Raw genomic sequence first — 19,045 nt, forward strand, 5'->3', positions numbered from 1 at the left:
GCACCTCCACTCCCCCTGCAACTCTTTAAAGACAAGGACTGTGTCTTAGTCATATTTATTTTGGTCATATATATTTACAGAACCTGATATACAATATTTATTCAGTAAATCTGGTTGTTTGACTGATGCATGTGAGTTTTATAAGTTTTATCAGGAGGCTTCATATTTTCCATTTTTTCTTCATTCCTTTTATGTTTTCCTCCCAGACTTCGGGTTTTGTCACAGAGATAGTACTTTCAACAAACAACATAAATCTTCACCCAACACACAAGTTAGAAAATATCATGGTTAAAAAATATCATGGCAGGAAACCCCAATGAAGAAATCATCTTTTCAGGACCTAGTTTTCCACCCTTTCTCCATTTCCAAGTTATCAGATGCATTTTCCTACAACCTAAAATTCAGGACACTGATCAAGTCAGTTAAGACGATTTTATTCCAAGCCTGCTGAGTACAAAGGGCTGCATTTTGCTCTGGGAAGGGATTCAAAGTCGTTCCAAATAAATGGCCTGCTTGTCTAGCTGTCAGAGTGTGGACTTCTTTGGCACTCTTACCCTAGTCCTGATTCAAGTTTATGCGCCAGAAACGGAACTTCTGCCTCTTTCAAATTCAACAAGGTCTTCAGACCATGGTAGTCTTGCACAATATGGATCTGGTATTAGAGCAACGGAGGGTATTTACAGTGTATTTAAATAACATAGTGCAAAGAATAGGAGGTTTGAAAGTCTGCCTGGGTTTGGAGAACTGACTTCCATAAACCTAAGACCTGAAAAATACCCTTTTTGTTCAAACGTTGGAAAGATTTTTGTCAACTTTTTGCTTCATTAGGATTTCTTTAAGTTTTCCTGGTAACCAGTAACAAGTTTCACAATTTGTGTCGCACTTGGCTCCTGTTCCGGGGAGTGAGGAAAAGCTTGCTCTTGCTTCAGTAACCCCTGCACAGTGGAGGATGAGGAGCTCAGCACGGAGGAGGCCTGCCAGCAGTTAACCCTGCCAAAGCAAACAGGAATCAGTGTGGACAATGGGAAGATTATGTGGTGGAAAATGGATACCCTGAAGGAAGGCAGGAAAGCCACATCAATTGTATTTAGAAGCTGCGTCTTACCCCCAGGTTATAAAGCCTTCCCTCGGAGCATTCAGAAGATGTTGTTGTTTCACTGAAAACTCACCCACCAAAGGTCAATGGGTGGAGTTGAAACAGAATGCTTTTCTCTTATAACTTCCTGTGTGTCCTGGTATCTGGCCATGAATCTTTGTGCCACCACCATGTCCTCTCATTCACTATGGTATCAGGCATTCCAGGGCTCCCCAGAGGAGAAGGGCAGACCTCAGCTGCCAGGGGCAGAGGCAGAGGACTCAGTGGTCCCCTCAGTAGGCCCTCTCCATGCAGCTTCCTGACAGACATCATCAGCCAATGGCCGAGCTCAGGCTGGTCCTCTGGTGAAAAACCTGAGCTCAGTCCAGGCTCAGCAGAACTGACCAGGGCTATGTCCTTGAGTGTAAATGATTTTTCACTCCCTGTTTCTTCCTTTTTAGGAACCAAAATCAAATGAATAATTCTGTTTCAAATGAACAATAAAGCCAAACTATACAATGAATCATATGACACTCATGTAATCATCACCAAAGATTTCTATGTGTTACTATTATTTGAAAGAGATCTGTTTTATTCTGTTTTGTTTTTTAAAAGAAACATAACTTTTAAGATACAGTAAATCTCCATCTTCATCCTTTCCTACCTAGGAGGTACCACCTGAAGTTGACATGGATTGTTCCCATGTGGTTTTTAGGACTTTTATCACATATGTTTTTATTCATAAAATTTTATATAAAAAGGATCTTGTGTGTTTTTTAAACTTACATGAATAATACAGTTATCTTCTAAAATTAACTTTTGCACTGAAACTAATGTTTTTGAAGTTTATTATTCCAAGTACTGGTAAATTTAGCCTTAAGATTATTTAATATTCCTTCAAATTAAAAAAATAAATCTAGCCTTCTATTCAAAGGCATGCATTTTTCCCACTTTATCACAAATAATACAATCAACATGCTTGTACATTGATTCTAGCATGTATATCTAGTATTTATTTAAGTAAACACTCAATAAATTAGAAGTACATTTGCTGAACCATAGTTAACTGTACCAGATGATGGCAAAATTGTTCTCTAAGAGGTTGTACTAATTTACAAGCCCTCCAGAAATGTGTAATGTATTCACCAAAACTTGACGTCAATAGATTGATTATGGTTTGCTAATCTGATAGCCTCAAATGGCAGCTCACTGTTTTATTTTTCAATTTCCTGGTAACTAGTAAACTTGAGCTCAATTAGTAAAGCTGAGTGTATTTTCATTTTTCATATGCAATTGCTCATGTGTGTTTCTTGCTTTTAAACTGCCTCTTCATAAGCTTTTAGCTACACTGCCTGCATGCTAAATTGCTTCAGTCACATCTAACTCTATGTGACCCTATGGACTGTAGCCCAAAAGGCTCCTCTGTCAATGGTGTTCTCTAGGCAAGAATACTGGAGTGGGTTGCCATGCTCTCCTCCGGGGCATCTTCCCGACCCAGGTATCCAATCCCCATTTCCTATGTCTCCTGCTTTATCAGGCAGATTCTTTACCACTAGTGCCACCTGGGAAGCCCCTTAGCTACATTTCTACTGTGTTATTGTAGAGGTTCTATTTTTTTTTTAATATTTGAATGTTTAAGTTCTAATTTTTCATTAAGATGTATTATCAGAGTTTACAAGAATTACATTCCTACTAAAAAAATTTTTTTTGGTCATGCCAGTTGGAATGTGAGACCTTAGTTCCCTGAACAGGAGTCAAACCCATCCTTCCCCTGCAGTGGAAGGTGGAGTCTTAACTGCTGGAGAGCCAGGGAATTCCCTGTAGACATTTTTTTATAAATTTGGGGTTTATATGTGGTTTCCATAGATTTTCCCAGTCTGTGACTTTCCTTTTCACTTTGTTTATGGTTTCTCTTAACTTCTAATGTAGTTTAAATCTGTTTTCTAAAGTAGTTAGGTGTATTAATCTTTTTCTCTATAATTTACTGGTATTTTGTGATTTTATAAAAAAAAAAGAACTCTAGGTTTATATACTGAAATTTCTTCTATTTCTATGTTTTTTCTCTTTCAATTATTAACACATTTATTGCACCCTCTACTCCCATGAACCTAAGTCTTTGAGTAAATACATCTTCCATGTTTTTTTCTCAGTTCAGTTCAGTTCAGTCGCTCAGTCGTGTCCGACTCTTTGCAACCCCATGAATTGCAGCACGCCAGGCCTCCCTGTCCATCACCAACTCCCGGAGTCCACCCAAACCCATGTCCATCGAGTCAGTGATGCCATCCAACCATCTCATCCTCTGTCGTCCCCTTCTCCTCCCGCCCCCAATCCTACCCAGCATCAGGGTCTTTTCCAATGAGTCAACCCTTCGCATGAGGTGGCCAGAGTATTGGAGTTTCAGCTTCAACATCAGACCTTCCAATGAACACCCAGGATTGATCTCTTTTAGGATGGATTGATTGGATCTCCTTGCAGTCCAAGGGACTCTCAAGAGTCTTCTCCAATGCCACAGTTCAAAAGCATCAATTCTTTGGCGCTCAGCTTTCTTCACCATCCAACTCTCACATCCATACATGACCACTGGAAAAACCATAGCCTTGACTAGATGGACTTTTGTTGGCAAAGTAATGTCTCTGCTTTTAAATATGCTATCTAGGTTGGCCATAACCTTCCTTCCAAGGAGTAAGCGTCTTTTAATTTCATGGCTGCAGTCACCATCAGCAGTGATTCTGGAGCCCAAAAAAATAAAGTCTGACACTGTTTCCACTGTTTCCCCATCTATTTCCCATGACGTGATGGGACCAGATGCCATGATCTTAGTTTTCTGAACGTTGAGCTTTAAGCCAACTTTCTCACTCTCCACTTTCACCTTCATCAAGAGGCTCTTTAGTTCTTCTTCACTTTCTGCCATAAGGGTAGTGTCATCCGCATATCTGAGGTTATTGATATTTCTCCTGGCAATCTTGATTCCAGCTTGTGTTTCTTCCAGCCCAGCGTTTCTCATGATGTACTCAGCATATAAGTTTTTTTCTAATTTTGTCTTTAAGCCACTTGGGAATGAGAATTTGTATGTCATCAAAGAGTAGTTAAATGTTATTTTTTTCCATATGTAATCAATTGGCCCACATGATTTGTTGAAAATTCTACCCTTTCCTCACTGATTTATAACATTGCCTGTCATATCCCAAGTTTATTCTAGGGTATGTTTTTAATGTTTTCATGCTCTCAACTATCACATTTTCTATCTCTAAACCAGTAGTATACTTTTAAAATTACAATAGTTTTGTTAAAAGTCTTAGTGTAAGTAATTTTTATCTTTATCTTCCTTTTTTCCTTCCCCTACTTTTCTTTCTTCCAGATTTTCCTGGCTTTTGTTGAACTTTTACTCTCCCATAAGACTGCAGAATCAGCTTGTCTAGTTCTTCAGAAAATCCTAGTGAGACTATGACTGAAATTATATTGAGTTTATGAATTAATTTGGAGAAATCTGATGTCTTTATAATCTTCTTTTCATACACGAAAACATGGATTTTAACAAGGTCTTCATTTATTTCTTTCAATAAACTTTCACAAATGTTTTCTTTATAAATTTGAACATTTTTGTTAAGATTTATTTCTAGACAGCTTATCAATCTAGTTATTAATATAAACTGCATCTTTTACAATTATATAGTTTATTTGTTGCTCACTTATAGTAAAGAAAATGATATTTTCATATTCTATACAGTATCTTGATATAATCCAAAATTCCTTATTTGTTCCAATAATTTGTATAAGTTTCAGACTATTTTGTGTGGACAATCATATCAATGATGAAAGTTTCGTTATGGCTTTCTAATTACTAGTTCCCTCCCCCACTTTCAGTTTGCGCCAACAGAAAAGAAACAATGATAGCTGGAAAACTTTCTCATTTCTGGTTTTAGAGAATGCTTTTATTTTTAATGTTGATGTAACGAATTTAAAATAACTTGTAATGGGTTAGTAATTTTTTTTCATGTTTTTGTTTTTCTGCAATTCCTTCTCTTCCATCAAAGTAATCATTTATTACTTTTACCTTTTATCTGTTAATGCTGTAACGTGTTAATATAATTTCAAAATTTAATAATTAACCATAATATATGTAGGATTTTCATGTATTTTATATATTTTCATATATTACATAATATATGCTTGATTTTCTAATATTTTATTTAGAATTTTTGTATCTACGGTCATGAGTAAGATTAGCCTATTGTTCTCTTTTTATGAAGGGTCCATGACAGTTTAGGCATGAGATTACATTGACTTCATAAAATGAGTTGTTACTTTTCTTGTTCTGATCTCTGGGAGAGTTTATACAATATAAAATAGATATGATCCATTCAGTGGGAATTTGAGAGAATATGCATATAAACTATTTTAGACTGGAGGATTTTTAAGGGAGTTAGATTTTGATCCATTGATCCATTTTCATAAGTGGCTATAGATCTATTTAGATTTTCTATTTCTCATTGCATCAGTTTTGTTAAATTGTTGTTGTTGTTCAGTCACCAAGTTGTGTCCAACTCTTCACAACCCCATGGACTGCAGCACACCAGGTTTCCCTGTCCCTCACCACCTCCCAGAGCTTGCCCAAGTTCATGTTCGTTGCATCGGTGATGCCATCCATCCATTTCATCCTGTCACCCTCTTCTCCTTCTGCCTTCAATCTTTCCCAGCATCAGGTCTTTTCCATTGAGTCAGTTCTTCACATTAGGTGGCCAAAGTATTGGACTTTCAGCTTCAGCATCAGTCCTGAATATTCAGGACTGATCTCCCTTAGGATGAATGAATATATCCCTTCCAATGAATATACAGGACTGATTTCCTTTAGGATGGACTGGTTGGATCTCATTGCAGTCCAAGGGACTCTCAAGAGTCTTCTCCAGCACCACAGATCAAAAGCATCAATTCTTTGGCACTCTGCCTTCTTTATGGTGCAGCTCTCACAACTGTATGTGACTACTGGAAAGACCATAGTCTTGACTTTGTTAAGTTATGGTTTTCTAATTCGTCACAGACCATAACTTTCATGAAATACAAAATTATGTGTTTGTATGTTGCAGCCATATATAAAATACTTTCTTGGGTTCTAAGCACATACTCTTAATTTCTGTGCTTACTTCATTGCAGGCTGGTAACAAATAGCTCACTGACCGGGTTAGCTAACTATATTGTGCTAGCACAGCTTTACAAAATTATCCATTTGTCAAACTTCACAAATCCATTACCATGGATCATTGTTCATGATATCTCATATTATCTTTAAACACTGCTACTGTATGTGCGGCTATATTGTGTGTTCAGTCCTACTAATAGGAAGTGTGAGATAATGGAAAGCAATTTAGTCAAAAGAAGCAGCTTAATCCACAGCCTTGGTGTTGATGAGCTGTATAACTTTGGGCAAGTCACTTCTCAGAGATTCAAATTCTTTTTTGGTAAATTAGGTCAGGGCTTTTTTTTTTTTTTATATAGATAAATTTGCCCTCTCTTCCAGTAAAGCACATTCTTCAAATGGAGTCTAACATTGAAGCAGATCAAAGTGGAATAATTCTGTTGAAGAAGAAAGTGGTACTGCCCTTGCCCCACTCTTTCCCACCCCCAGGAAGCCCCTGAAGCACTTCCACCATGCTCCCTAGGGCTAGCACAGCTTCCACTACTAGTCTACCTTGCAAGGGTTTGAGGTGAACTTTCCCTGAGCTGGCATCTAGCCAACAGCCAATAAAGACTCAGCCAAAGTGATTACATTAAGTACAATTTCCATGAGGACTAAAAGAGTCATCCAGGTTTCCTAGCAACAGAAACCAAGGTCCACTAGCTACAACAGAGTTAAAAACATCCTTTCAAACATGGGAAAAGATGGTTAATTGAGTTTAATTCTTACTCTTTATCATGTGATCTTCAGGGCAACAATAATTTTCCAGTTTCTTTACCTTCAATCTTCATATGATCTTCAATCTTCCACTCTCTCCTGAGCTGCAACATGGCAATAGTCTACTAAAAGACAAGAGCAGAATTTCCATTTTACTGAAAGGTGCTAGTGACTTTTTTTTTCTTTTAGTGATCCAAGTTTTATTTGAGAAAGGAAATAAATGAGAGAATGATAATAAAGGGAGCATTTTCTTCTTTCATAACATAGTACATGGAGGAAAATATTCAAACACAAGTTGAGGGATAGCATTGTTCTCTTTATTCTTTTTTTTTTTTTAATGACCATCATGTCTCCATTTTATAAATTAGAAAAATTCACTCAGAGGTTAAGCAATTCATTTATGTTCTCAGGCCTGTTACATGGAACATCTAGGAGAAAAAATAGTTTTTTTAAAGGCTGATTTATAATTTTTATTACAGTATTAACTGATTATAATGATTTGGTCAAGGGTTTATTTACAATTTTCTTGTTTCTCCCTAGTTTTCACTTCAAAAACATTTAAGCCTAGAGAAAAAATAGATTGTGAATAGCACATAGACTTCACCTAGATTCACAAATTAACATTTTATCCATTTGCTTTTTTTGTATGTGTGTGTATACGCATTTTTAGGCTGAACTATTTAGTTACTTGGGCTTCTCAAGTGGCTCGAGGTAAAGAATCCATCTTCTAAGCAGGAGATGAACGTTCAATCCCTGGGTTGGGAATATCCCCTGAAGAAGTAAGTAAGTAAGTGAAGTCGCTCAATCATGTCCGACTCTTTGTGACCCCATGGACTGTAGCCCACCAGGCTTCTCTGTCCATGGGATTCTCCAGGCAAGAATACTGGAGTGGGTTGCCATTTCCTTCTCTAGGGGATCTCCCCAACCCAGGGATCGAACCCAGTTCTCCTGCATTGCAGGCAGATGCTTTAACCTCTGAGCCACCAGGGAAGAAAGGAAATGGCAACCCACTGCAATATTCTTGCATGAAAAATTCCATGAACCAAGGAGCCTGGAGGGCTACAGTCCATGGGGTTGCAAAGAGTCATACATGACTTTGTAACTAAACAACAACAACATTTAGTTACTTGAGAAATAGCAACTCACAAATACTTTATATTATATATCTTATTGCATATATTATTACACCCAAAATGCTATTAACTACCCATGAAAATTAAGTAAATTGACTATCATCTAATACAGCCTATATTTAAATTTCTCCAACTGTCTTAATTTTTATTTTTAATTAGAGGATAATTACTTTACAATATTGTGATGGTTTCTGCCATGCATCAACATGAATAGGCCATAGGCATACATCTGTCCCCTCCCTTTTGAGCCCCCCTCCCACATCCCTCCCCGTTCCACTTTTAAGCCAACAGGTTGTCACAGAGCACCAGCTTTGGGTTTCCTGTGTCATACAGAAAATTCCCACTGGCTATTTATTTTACCTAATGTAATCTATAAGATTCAATGCTATTCTCTCAAGTAATCCCACCCTCTCCTTCCTCTACTGTGTCCAAAAGTCTGTTATTTATGTCTGTGTCTCCTAAATTTCTCCAATTGTCTTAATACTCTTTCACAGATGTTTAACATATTGGATCCAATTAAGATTTGCACTATACATTTGTATTTTTTATCTTCCTTTTTTTGGTTTGGTTTTGGTCTTTTTGATCACTTTTATCTGTAGTAGTCCTCTCTCTAGTCTGTTTTTCATGACACTGACTTTTTTTGAGTCCAGAATAGTGTTTTCTGTAAAGTGCCACATCCTAAATTTGTATATTATTTCTTCATAAAATGATATAGGCTAAATATTTTTACCAAGAAAATGACATAAGTGATCTTGTATACTTATTATATCACATTAAACAAAATCAGGTGATAACAAATAAAATCAAGTGGTTTCCCTACTGGTAAGGCTGTTTGATCACCTAGTTAAGATGGTGATTACCATAGCTCTTCATTATAAAGGTACATTTTTCATTTGTGATATTTTTAAGTAATGTTAATTGTGAAACTTTGAGATTACATGATTTAGATCCACATTAACTTTTAAGTCGATGGTTTTAGCATCTATTGCTGATCCTGATCTTGCCAGAATCATGTATTAATACTGACAGTTGCAAAATGGTGATTTTCTTAGTTCTATCCATTCCTTTCACATTTATAAGCTGGTATTCTTTTTAAAAGATGAGTCTCTCTCTCTCTCTCAGTGGTTTTCTGTGTCTGTCTCTCTCTCATTGCTAGTTCAGTAGTCACTATGCACTGCCTTTTTAAAATGCTGTTTTTGATTTTAAAAAAATTCCTCCATAAAAAGACCTGCTTTTAGGAAATGTTCAGTTGGCAAGGCACAGTAATTTAAGATTATTTGTCCACGGTGTCTTCCAAAGGCTTAATGAGGAGGGTAGAGCCAATCATCTTCATCTGAGCTTCCAGGAATGAAGTTTTTACTTATTAATAAGGAAACTGATGAACAAGGTTATTAAGTAACTAATGAAACTAGAGAAGTGTATATAAAAGAAAGAAAAGGATAGGAATCTTTCTTAAGAGTGTTGCTGAAATTCTCAAACTTCTCACCTGACTACCAAGCTAAGGAAAAGAGTTCAAGGTGTTTTTCTTTGGAAGCTTTTGGGCTCCTTAAAGGAAAGGGTCTTGTTCCAATGCTATGAGTGTAATCATCACAGAAGGAGTTCACAGAACATGTGAAATGTTTCAAGGCTGACATGCAATGTTTCCTTAATTGCTGCTTTTCAAATAGTGTGTGTGTGTGTGTTTCAGTTGTGTCCAGCTCTTTGTGACCCCATGGACTGTAGCCTGCCAGGCTCTAAGGAATTTTCCAGACAAGAATACTGGAGTAGGTTGCCATTTCCTACTCCAGGGGATCTTCCCAACCCAGGGATCAAACCCACATCTCTTGCATCTTCTGCACTGACAGGTGGATTCTTTACCACTGCGCCACCTGGGAAGCCCCTTCAAATAAATTAATGAGAGTAAAACATAAACTTAGTTTAGGTAGGATGTCTGAAATAAAAACAAGCACAAGAGGACAAAGATGGGGCTGTTTCTCAAGCGAAGTTGAAAGAAAAACCACTGGATGATGTTTTTCTGAAGTTTCCATGTTTTGAACTCCCTCCTTGCAGATATCACTGCCAGAAACTTTCTTACATCATGACAGTTTGTAAATATTTCCTTAGCTTGTTATAAAGGAAAGAAAGCTCTTGAGATCCTGATTTCTTATGATTATGAATCACTCAGGAAACATTAAAGAGGGTTACTGCCTTCTTGGCATGGATTTACAAGTTAGTGACCCAAAGATGAAAAAGATCCATCCCCTGACTGATGGCACCTCCAGAATCTCTATCTAGAATTTTAAGAACAAAATTTTGGAGCTAAGATATTTGTTATGAAGCTATATTTGCACTTCTGGTGAAGTTTGTTTTTGTTTTGTTTTTTTTTTAACTTAGATTATATGTTTCAGGTCAATTAAAAAACTGGCAAAGTTTTTTTGAAGATGTCTTTACTCATTCTTTACATAAGACTGAGAAAACATCAGTTATGTTCATATCAAAAAAAGGAGGAGAAGTTACTGATGGAAATTATGAAAAAGTTATGATTTCTTCTCTCATATTATATGATAGCAGCATTACTTCTACACTTGAGGACCTTGGTCTTAACCAGGGGTGATAAATGCATAAGCAAATCATTATAATCCAATACAGTTTTAGTGGGATAGATGAATGAACAAAAAGACATTAAAAAAAAGTGGGCTAAAATCATTTGAGTTTGACTAGGAGCCTAAGGGCACAGCTATGCGATTTTCCTTCAGAGACATTTGTGGATAGAGCTTGATATAAAATTTGGACCTCTTCCCTTTATCCTTTTGTTTCTATCCTAAAATCAAAAGTTCCTAGGGAAATGTGACATGAATCAAACCATGTTTTTCTATGTGATAGTTCTAGGGAGGACTAAGTTCAAAGGAAGCTGTGTGAGTGGGTTATAGGTACAAAATCTCTGGGAGTAGAAGAAACAGCTTAGCAGGAAGAAATTGAGACTCCTCACTTCCTCACTGAAGACCCTGGCCTCCCCTCTGCCTGCCTGCTCCCCCTCTCCAAGAAATGGGAGCAGAGACAGCTGTGTTTCCAACTGGGCAGAACTTTAATAAAATAACTGATGTTTTCAGAAAAAGAAAAAAACCAACAACAAAAACATTAATGTCAATCCAGGGAGAAAAGATCAGGGGCTCCTTGATGGCCATGTTAGGAGTGCCCTAGAGGCTAGGTTTCAGTGGTAAAGACGTCATGACTAATAGGCACATTATTGAAGAAAAGTTGTAGAATAAACAGCAGTATTCACTCATTTATTTTCTGTCAGTAAAACATGTCACAGTTTAAATCTACCAACTAATAGCCATTAACATTAATCCAATTTCAGATTAGAGTTTGAGCTTCTTGAAGGCAAGGATCAAATTTTATTTATCTACATTTCACCAATGCCTACTGCTCTACCCACCACATAGCAGATAGTGTGACTAAATGGGAGAGTCTTGATAATTCTCTTAATCAATATATAGAAACAAAGGAGCATAGCAATGGTCAGTAATGACATATATGCCATTTATATCACTGTGTGGGTTCATGACATAAACCATGATGAAGAGACCAACAGTTAGCCTTTAAAACAAGATGATTGAAACAAATATAACTTCAATTTCTATGCTAAATATATGCTGTTTCCATGTTCAGGCAACCTCTAATAATGAAAGTAGCCATCAACTTAATAAATCATAGCTTAGAACACACTATCAATTCGCACATTATATAATGATTTGTGGATAGTCCCTGAACTTGAGTCAATTTGGTAGTATTTGGAAGAGCATCTGATTTCAAACTCAGGTTACAAATCCCAGAGAGAAATACAATCTAAAGAGCACATGAATAAAGAATTGGCTGTTCTAACATTTAAGTTTCAACATAATTTGTAGAAACCCAGCTAGAAGCTGTGTTTGTTGGTTTTAATAGAGTTGTCTTGCAAAAATTTGTAGGAAAGTATTTTAGGGTATGATTAAATCACTGGGATTTAAATCTGGCCACTCCATAATTGCTAAAATCTGTGTCATGCTGACACAACAAAATGTTTCCAAATCACAACTTTATTATTTTGCAATAAACTTTAATTGGTATTTAGCTCCCCTGAGTGAATCTGTTCTTTAAGACACACATTAAGTCATTTGTTTAGAGTTCATCTATATATGCACATCACATTTATGTTGACTGAAGATTTTATTATATATATACATATATACACACATATATATTTATACATATATATGTTAATATAAAGAGGAGACGGTGGCAAGATGTTCTTGCTCAATGTCAGATTTTTAAAGTAATTCTAAAATAATATGAAGGTTCCTCAAAAAATTAAGAATCACCATATAATCTAGCAACTTCATTTCTGGGTATACACTCAAAAAAACTGAAAGCATGCACTTTGACACACATTTGTACACCCATATTCCTAGCAAATTTCAAATCCTGAAAGATGATGCTGTGAAAGTGCTGCACTCGATGTGCCAGCAAATTTGGAAAACTCAGCAGTGGCCACAGGACTGGAAACGGTCAGTATTTGTTCCAATCACAAAGAAAGGCAATGCCAAAGAATGCTCAAACTACCGCACAATTGCACTCATCTCACATGCTAGTAAAGCAATGCTCAAAATTCTCCAAGCCAGACTTCAGCAATACGTGAACGGTGAACTTCCAGACGTTCAAGCTGGTTTTAGAAAAGACAGAGGAACCAGAGATCAAACTGCCAATATCTGATGGATCATGGAAAAAGCAAGAGAGTTCCAGAAAAACATCTATTTCTGCTTTATTGACTACACCAAATCCTTTGACTGTGTGGATCACAATAAACTGTGGAAAATTCTGAAAGAGATGGGAATACCAGACCATCTGACCTGTCTCTTGAGAAACCTGTATGCAGGTCAGGAAGCAACAGTTAGAACTGGACATGAAACAACAGACTGGTTCCAAATAGGAAAAGGAGTACGTCAAGGCTATATATTGTCACCCTGCTTATTTAACTTATATGCAGAGTACATCATGAGAAACGCTGGGCTGGAAGAAACACAAGCTGGAATCAAGATTGCTGGGAGAAATATCAATAACCTCAGATATACAGATGACACCACCCTTATGGCAGAAAGTGAAGAAGAACTAAAGAGCCTCTTGATGAAAGTGAGAGAGGAGAGTGAAAATGTTGGCTTAAAGCTCAACATTCAGAAAACTAAGATCATGGCATCTGGTCCCATCACGTCATGGGAAATAGATGGGGAAACAGTGGAAACAGTGTCAGACTTTATTTTTTTGGGCTCCAAAATCACTGCTGATGGTGATTGCAGCCATGAAATTAAAAGACGCTTACTCTTTGGAAGGAAGGTTATGGCCAACCTAGATAGCATATTTAAAAGCAGAGACATTACTTTGCCAACAAAAGTCCGTCTAGTCAAGGCTATGGTTTTTCCAGTGGTCATGTATGGATGTGAGTGTTGGACTGTGAAGAAAGCTGAGTGCCGAAGAATTGATGCTTTTGAACTGTGGCATTGGAGAAGACTCTTGAGAGTCCCTTGGACTGCAAGGAGATCCAACCAGCCCATCATAAAGGAGATTGGTCCTGGGTGTTCATTGAAAGGACTGATGTTGAAGCTGAAACTCCAATACTTTGGCCACCTCATGCAAAGAGTTGACTCATTGGAAAAGACCCTAATGCTGGGTAGGATTGGGGGCAGGAGGAGAAGGGGACGACAGAGGATGAGATGGTTTGATGGCATCACTGACTCGATGGACATGGGTTTGGGTAGACTCCAGGAGTTGGTGATGGACAGAGAGGCCTGGCGTGCTGCAATTCATGGGGTTGCAAAGAGTCGGACACGACTGAGCGACTGAACTGAACTCATTCCTAGCAACATCACACACAACAGCAAAAAGGTGGAAGCAACCCAAGTGACCACCAACAGATGAATGGATAAACAAAACATGGACTATACATGTGATGAAATATTATTCATCTTTACTAAGGAAGGAAATCCAGTTACCTTTTACAACACGGATTGCAGCCATTATGTTAAGTGAACTAAGTCAGTCATAAATAGAAAAACACTATATGATTCCACTCATATGGGACTCATAGAGCAGTCAAATTCGTAGAGACAGAGAGTAGAATGGTGGTTGCCAGGGGCTGGGGGAGTTAGTGTTTAACGGGTATGGAATTTCAGTTTGGGAAGATAAGTTTTGGAGGTGGATGGTGGTGATGGTTGCACAATATTAATCTATTTATTGCCACTAAACTAGACACTTAAAATGGTTAAAATATTAAATTTTATTTATATTTTGCCACAATTTTAAAATTAAAAAATTTAAAAATAATCCTAATATTTTAGCAAGGTCTACTGGAAAATTGAATTTTACTGTTTAACCAAATTATACTCTAGAGGTTATTTTACCTTTTGTGGGATCTCATGATGTAACCAGAAATGAGATAATTATCTCATTTAATTATCTGTAGCCCGCTAGGCTCCTCCAGCCATGGGCTTTTACAGGCAAGAATACTGGAGTGGGTTGCCATTTCCTTCTCCAGGGGATCTTCCCAACCCAGGGATCGAACCCGGGTCTCCCACATTGCAGGCTGACTCTTCACCATCTGCGCCTCCAGGGAATCCCTAAACTTTATTTATATTTTACCAAAATTTTAAAAATAAATAATTTAAAAAGTAATCCTAATATTTTAGTAAGGTCTGCTGGAAAACAAACTAAATTTTACTGTTTAAGTAAATTATATCCTAGAGGTTATTTTACCTTTTGTGAGATCTTGTGATGTAACCAGAAATGAGACAATTAATTATGGTGTAATTGGCAGAGTCAGTACTGCAAACAAGACCTCTAGTAGTACTTGGTAGGTAGGTCTTGTTGAACCTAAAACCCATGCAAGGCTCAGAACATAGTGGGTTATCTTCAAAGTTGGATAGAAAGACATCACAGAAATTAGAGAAGCAGCTGCTACCTGAAGAGCCCAGGCAATTACCCACCTTCAGGGATTCTGTCAGTCCTGGATAAGGGAGACGGGAACTGATCCCATCTCTAGAGAGATGAGACGTGCTGGGAAAGTGTATCTGACACAGGAATTCAATCCAGAGACTGAGACACACAGTGGGCGTTGGGAGGCAGTTTGAGAGGAATAGTCTTGGAATAAGGAGATTGTTATTAGTATTTGGAGCTCAAGTTCAGAGAATGTAGTAACTTATGCTATGGCCCCGTGGAATTGAACTTGGCTTCTCAAATCCTTTCCTGACTTAGGCAAGACTGGCATGGGGCTGAATCTTAGGTTGGAAGTCATGTGGGTCTAATTATTCCACAGGAGAGAGTTCAGAGGTTGTGGGTGCAGTGAAAGTGAAAGGGAAGTCGCTCAGTCGAGTCCAACTCTTTGCATCCCCACAGACTGTAGCCTGCCAGGCTCCTCCATCCATGGGATTTTCCAGGCAAGAAGACCAGAGTGGGTTACCATTTCCTTCTCCAGGGGATCTTCCCAACACAGGGATGGAACCAGGGTCTCCCACACTGTAGGCAGGCTCTTTACTGTCTGAGCCACCACATAAGCCCTGGGTGCAGAGGGAGTGGAAAAGCTGAGGTTAGGTCTTGAAAGTTTAAGGAAAGTTAACATCTTCCACTCCATAATTTGGTGAAAGTTCTTGTCATGGTTTACAGACACACAAGCAGATTCTCAGCCCTGGAATGTTGACCCCTTGTGCTGCCAAGCATCTCAGGAATCTTCCCATTCCTCTATCAGCTGCCCAGCACCATTCCGTAGTCCCACTGGCTTCCCATTTTCTCCCGATAATGTTCTGAGCCCAACCATTACCAATCTAGTCCTTCTATCTCTTTCCAATACACTCCAGCCATTCACAGGGCAGAACTTTTTGAAAGGGTTCGTTGTTAGGGTTGTATTAGTTCCACTTGGTAGAAAGTACTCAATAAGCATCTGTTGAATTTTGTCAAAAATTTTCTCAACAAACAAAACCTTTTCAATGCCTTAGGTTTTCTCAAGTTCTCAGTGTACCCTGGTGCCAAAAAGGTGGCCTGGGAAGGAATCAGGAGCTAGCTATTAGCAAGCCCTATGATCTTAAACAAAGTATTTCTTTTTTGCTCTCCTTATAAAATGATTCTTTTAAGTCCTCAAAAGACATTCTTGTTCCAAAGTATTGTATTATCAGGGCTCATAACTGCACCTTTGATGCCTGGGGTCTCCCATTTCTTGTAAATAGTTAATCCCTGGCAAGGGTATGAAGCCTTAGGGTTCTATTCCATCATCAGTCTACTAAGCCACACTGTATTTCTTTCTAATCATCTTATGACTCCCTCCTGATCTAAGATCTGAAATAAACCTTTTGGATTTGGGGATAAATTATGGCAAAAAAAAAAAATTGAATTAAACATATGGTATAAAACAATGGCTTGAAAACTGGTACAAATTTTAATAATTATTTTCATAATTTGAATACCAAAGAAGATTTGATTTATATGCATGAATAACTAAAAAAATAATCTTTTAAAGCTGAATTTTAAAAATCTGTCCACTGGTCTCAAACCATTTGGCTTCATTGCTTTTTAACTAAAAGAAAGTGAACTAATCCTGATTAAATTTGGGTGAGGAAAAAATCTTCAACATAGACAACAAATTATATGCCAGATATTGGCTTCCTATGATTCCAAACCACGTTGCTAAAAAGCAGGCTTCTGGCAGATCTTTAATTACCAATGTTAGTAATATGGACATCCAAGCCTAATGCATAATATGAATATAAAATACATGATTAATATAAAATGCACGCTGAAAGAATTTTAATTAATGAATGAACATCACTATTGCATTAGCTTTCTTAAGTAGGTCAGAGCTTAAAGCTGTCCAAATAATAGATTTTTATGTTTCTCTTCTTTCTCCATCTATCTCAGGGCAAGAAATTAATTTTTTCCTGTTCCAAAGTCATCATTGGATTAATGACTGTCATATGAAGCCTGGCTACAGGGAGCTCCTCAAATACACAGCTATGTGTAGCCTCTGAAAAATGAACAGTCATTTTTCTCAAAGAATATGATTATAGTGGGATATCAAATAGATTATTTTTTTCTGAGAAAGAAGAATTGTTAAATTTGTCCTGATGACAGTGGTGAAATGAGACTCAGAAATATTAATGCCTTTCCCGTCCATCATGCCTAGCTTATGTTGTCATAGATATTGTTTCAATTTATAAAACCATTCTGAGCACATTGTGTAAAACCTTACTGAGCACTACATGTAGAAAAACACAAGACTCCTGCCCTGCAAGAACTTATATTCTAATAGAGGTCATACAATCTCATCCACTGATACATGCATATAACACAGGCAAATAAGCATTTTTTAATGGAAAATTAGCTCTCAAACTGGCATTTCTTTCCTTTTCTAATATTATAAATACAGTTCCAGTAGTGAGAATTTTCTTTAGTAGTCTACAATAACACTTCAGATACTATTAGCTGGACCTTACACCCAGAGTGGATGGATGCAGTGAATGACAGGGAGAGTTCTCTGAGATGCAGATTCTACTAATTCATCTGTCCTTGCCTTGCAGGGGCAGATGAACCTCTGAGCTCTATGGCAACTGAGGCCAGAGCAGGCAGAAAGCTCTTGGAGGAGGATGCTATTAACAGGAATCAGGCATGTCTTAAAAATGAAATGAACACAAAAGTATTAAGGGACTGTTTTCCATAATATTGCTCTGTTATACAAGTGCCAAGGACCTTTTTAAAAGAATTGTAGTCTGGAAAAAAAAAATAGTAGGTCCTCAAAGCATCTTTGGGACTAGACATGTTTAATGCCCCCTTCAAAATGCTTTGAGGACATAAAATTATTTATTTTCCAAACTGCATAGTGATACTGGGGTATGAATGGTTGGTCAGAAAATTAAATAAGGTACCAGATCTAGTTCAGAAATTAGCAGGGAAAGAGAATCATCTGAAAACTCATTTTTATTTAAGATGTTATGGGTTTCTGTCTCTTGCATTGAACTGCCTTATGAATCCCGGTTCACCAGTACCTGACTTACTGTAAGCACTCCATAAATTGCTGGTTGAAGAAGTAAGCCTGTGGGTTAAGTGAAGGGGTAAATAAGTGAGTGAGAAAGTGGGTGAGTGAAGAATAAATGAATGAATGAATGAGTGTTTACCAGGAAGTACATTAGAAGGCAATGATCCTTGAACCTCAAATTGAAGAGGAGTAAATGCTTCTTAAATCCTGTCTGACATAACATTTGGAATATGCCCCTTACTTCTAGCCAAGGGCCTTCTCAAATTCCTCATTTCAATTATGACAATGGTACTGAAGAGAAGCAGTTACCTTCTTTATTTTTAAGCAATTTTCTTTCAATCAACTTTTAATTATCCTAAAAAGGAAACCAGTGGTGCAGATAATCCCCCAATCTCTTGTTGAAATGCATTATATGATGGCTTTTTACAGTAGTTTGCCTTCCTAATTATGTTTTGATTAGGTTTCTATTACATTTATCAAGAATTCTCTTAGCAGAGAGGACAACAGGTCAGGCAGCCCCAAGAATACAGTAATCATTGCACTGGGGTTGTCTGGGACTGATCCATACCTTAATTTAGGCCTTTCATTTTTAAAAGCATAGTGCTAAGCACTTCAAGACATACAAAGTCACAGAAGATTTTTAGGGCTCATAATTTATTCAGTGGCGACCACTGAGAATCTGTTAGAAGCTGGGTTCTTTTCTAGGGGTTGTCAAAGCAAAGAGGAATAAGATACAATCTAATATAATAAGTAATGATATATAAGCTTGGAATTTCAGGAACTCACTGCATAGCCAGCAAGATATAGGCATGTAGCCTTGAGCAACACAACGCAGTGTGTGCTAAATGACAAATGGGCCATGGGAGCTAGAAGAGTAGGAGAGGTCACTTGAGGTGAGACCATAAGGAAAACACTAG

At 37.5% G+C, this 19,045-nt stretch overlaps 1 long non-coding RNA gene across 11 annotated transcripts in view; it reads right to left on the bottom strand.

Moving 5' to 3' along the window:
* Positions 1-418: 418 nt before the first annotated feature.
* Positions 419-19,045, bottom strand: part of LOC145530453 (uncharacterized) — a 52,841-nt gene continuing 34,214 nt past the window's right edge. For 3 of the 11 annotated variants that reach the window (XR_014071795.1, XR_014071798.1, XR_014071788.1), the window contains one exon: positions 6,952-7,090. This is a non-coding gene — a long non-coding RNA (uncharacterized LOC145530453). Of the gene's footprint in view, positions 991-6,951; positions 7,091-19,045 lie in introns of those variants that run through there. The other 8 variants (XR_014071799.1, XR_014071789.1, XR_014071797.1 and 5 more) reach the window with 4 other exon arrangements.

Source organism: Giraffa tippelskirchi, chromosome 12, assembly GCF_054371585.1.
Source record: "Giraffa tippelskirchi isolate mGirTip1 chromosome 12, T2T-mGirTip1v1.2.pri, whole genome shotgun sequence".
Taxonomy (NCBI): Eukaryota; Metazoa; Chordata; class Mammalia; order Artiodactyla; family Giraffidae; genus Giraffa; species Giraffa tippelskirchi.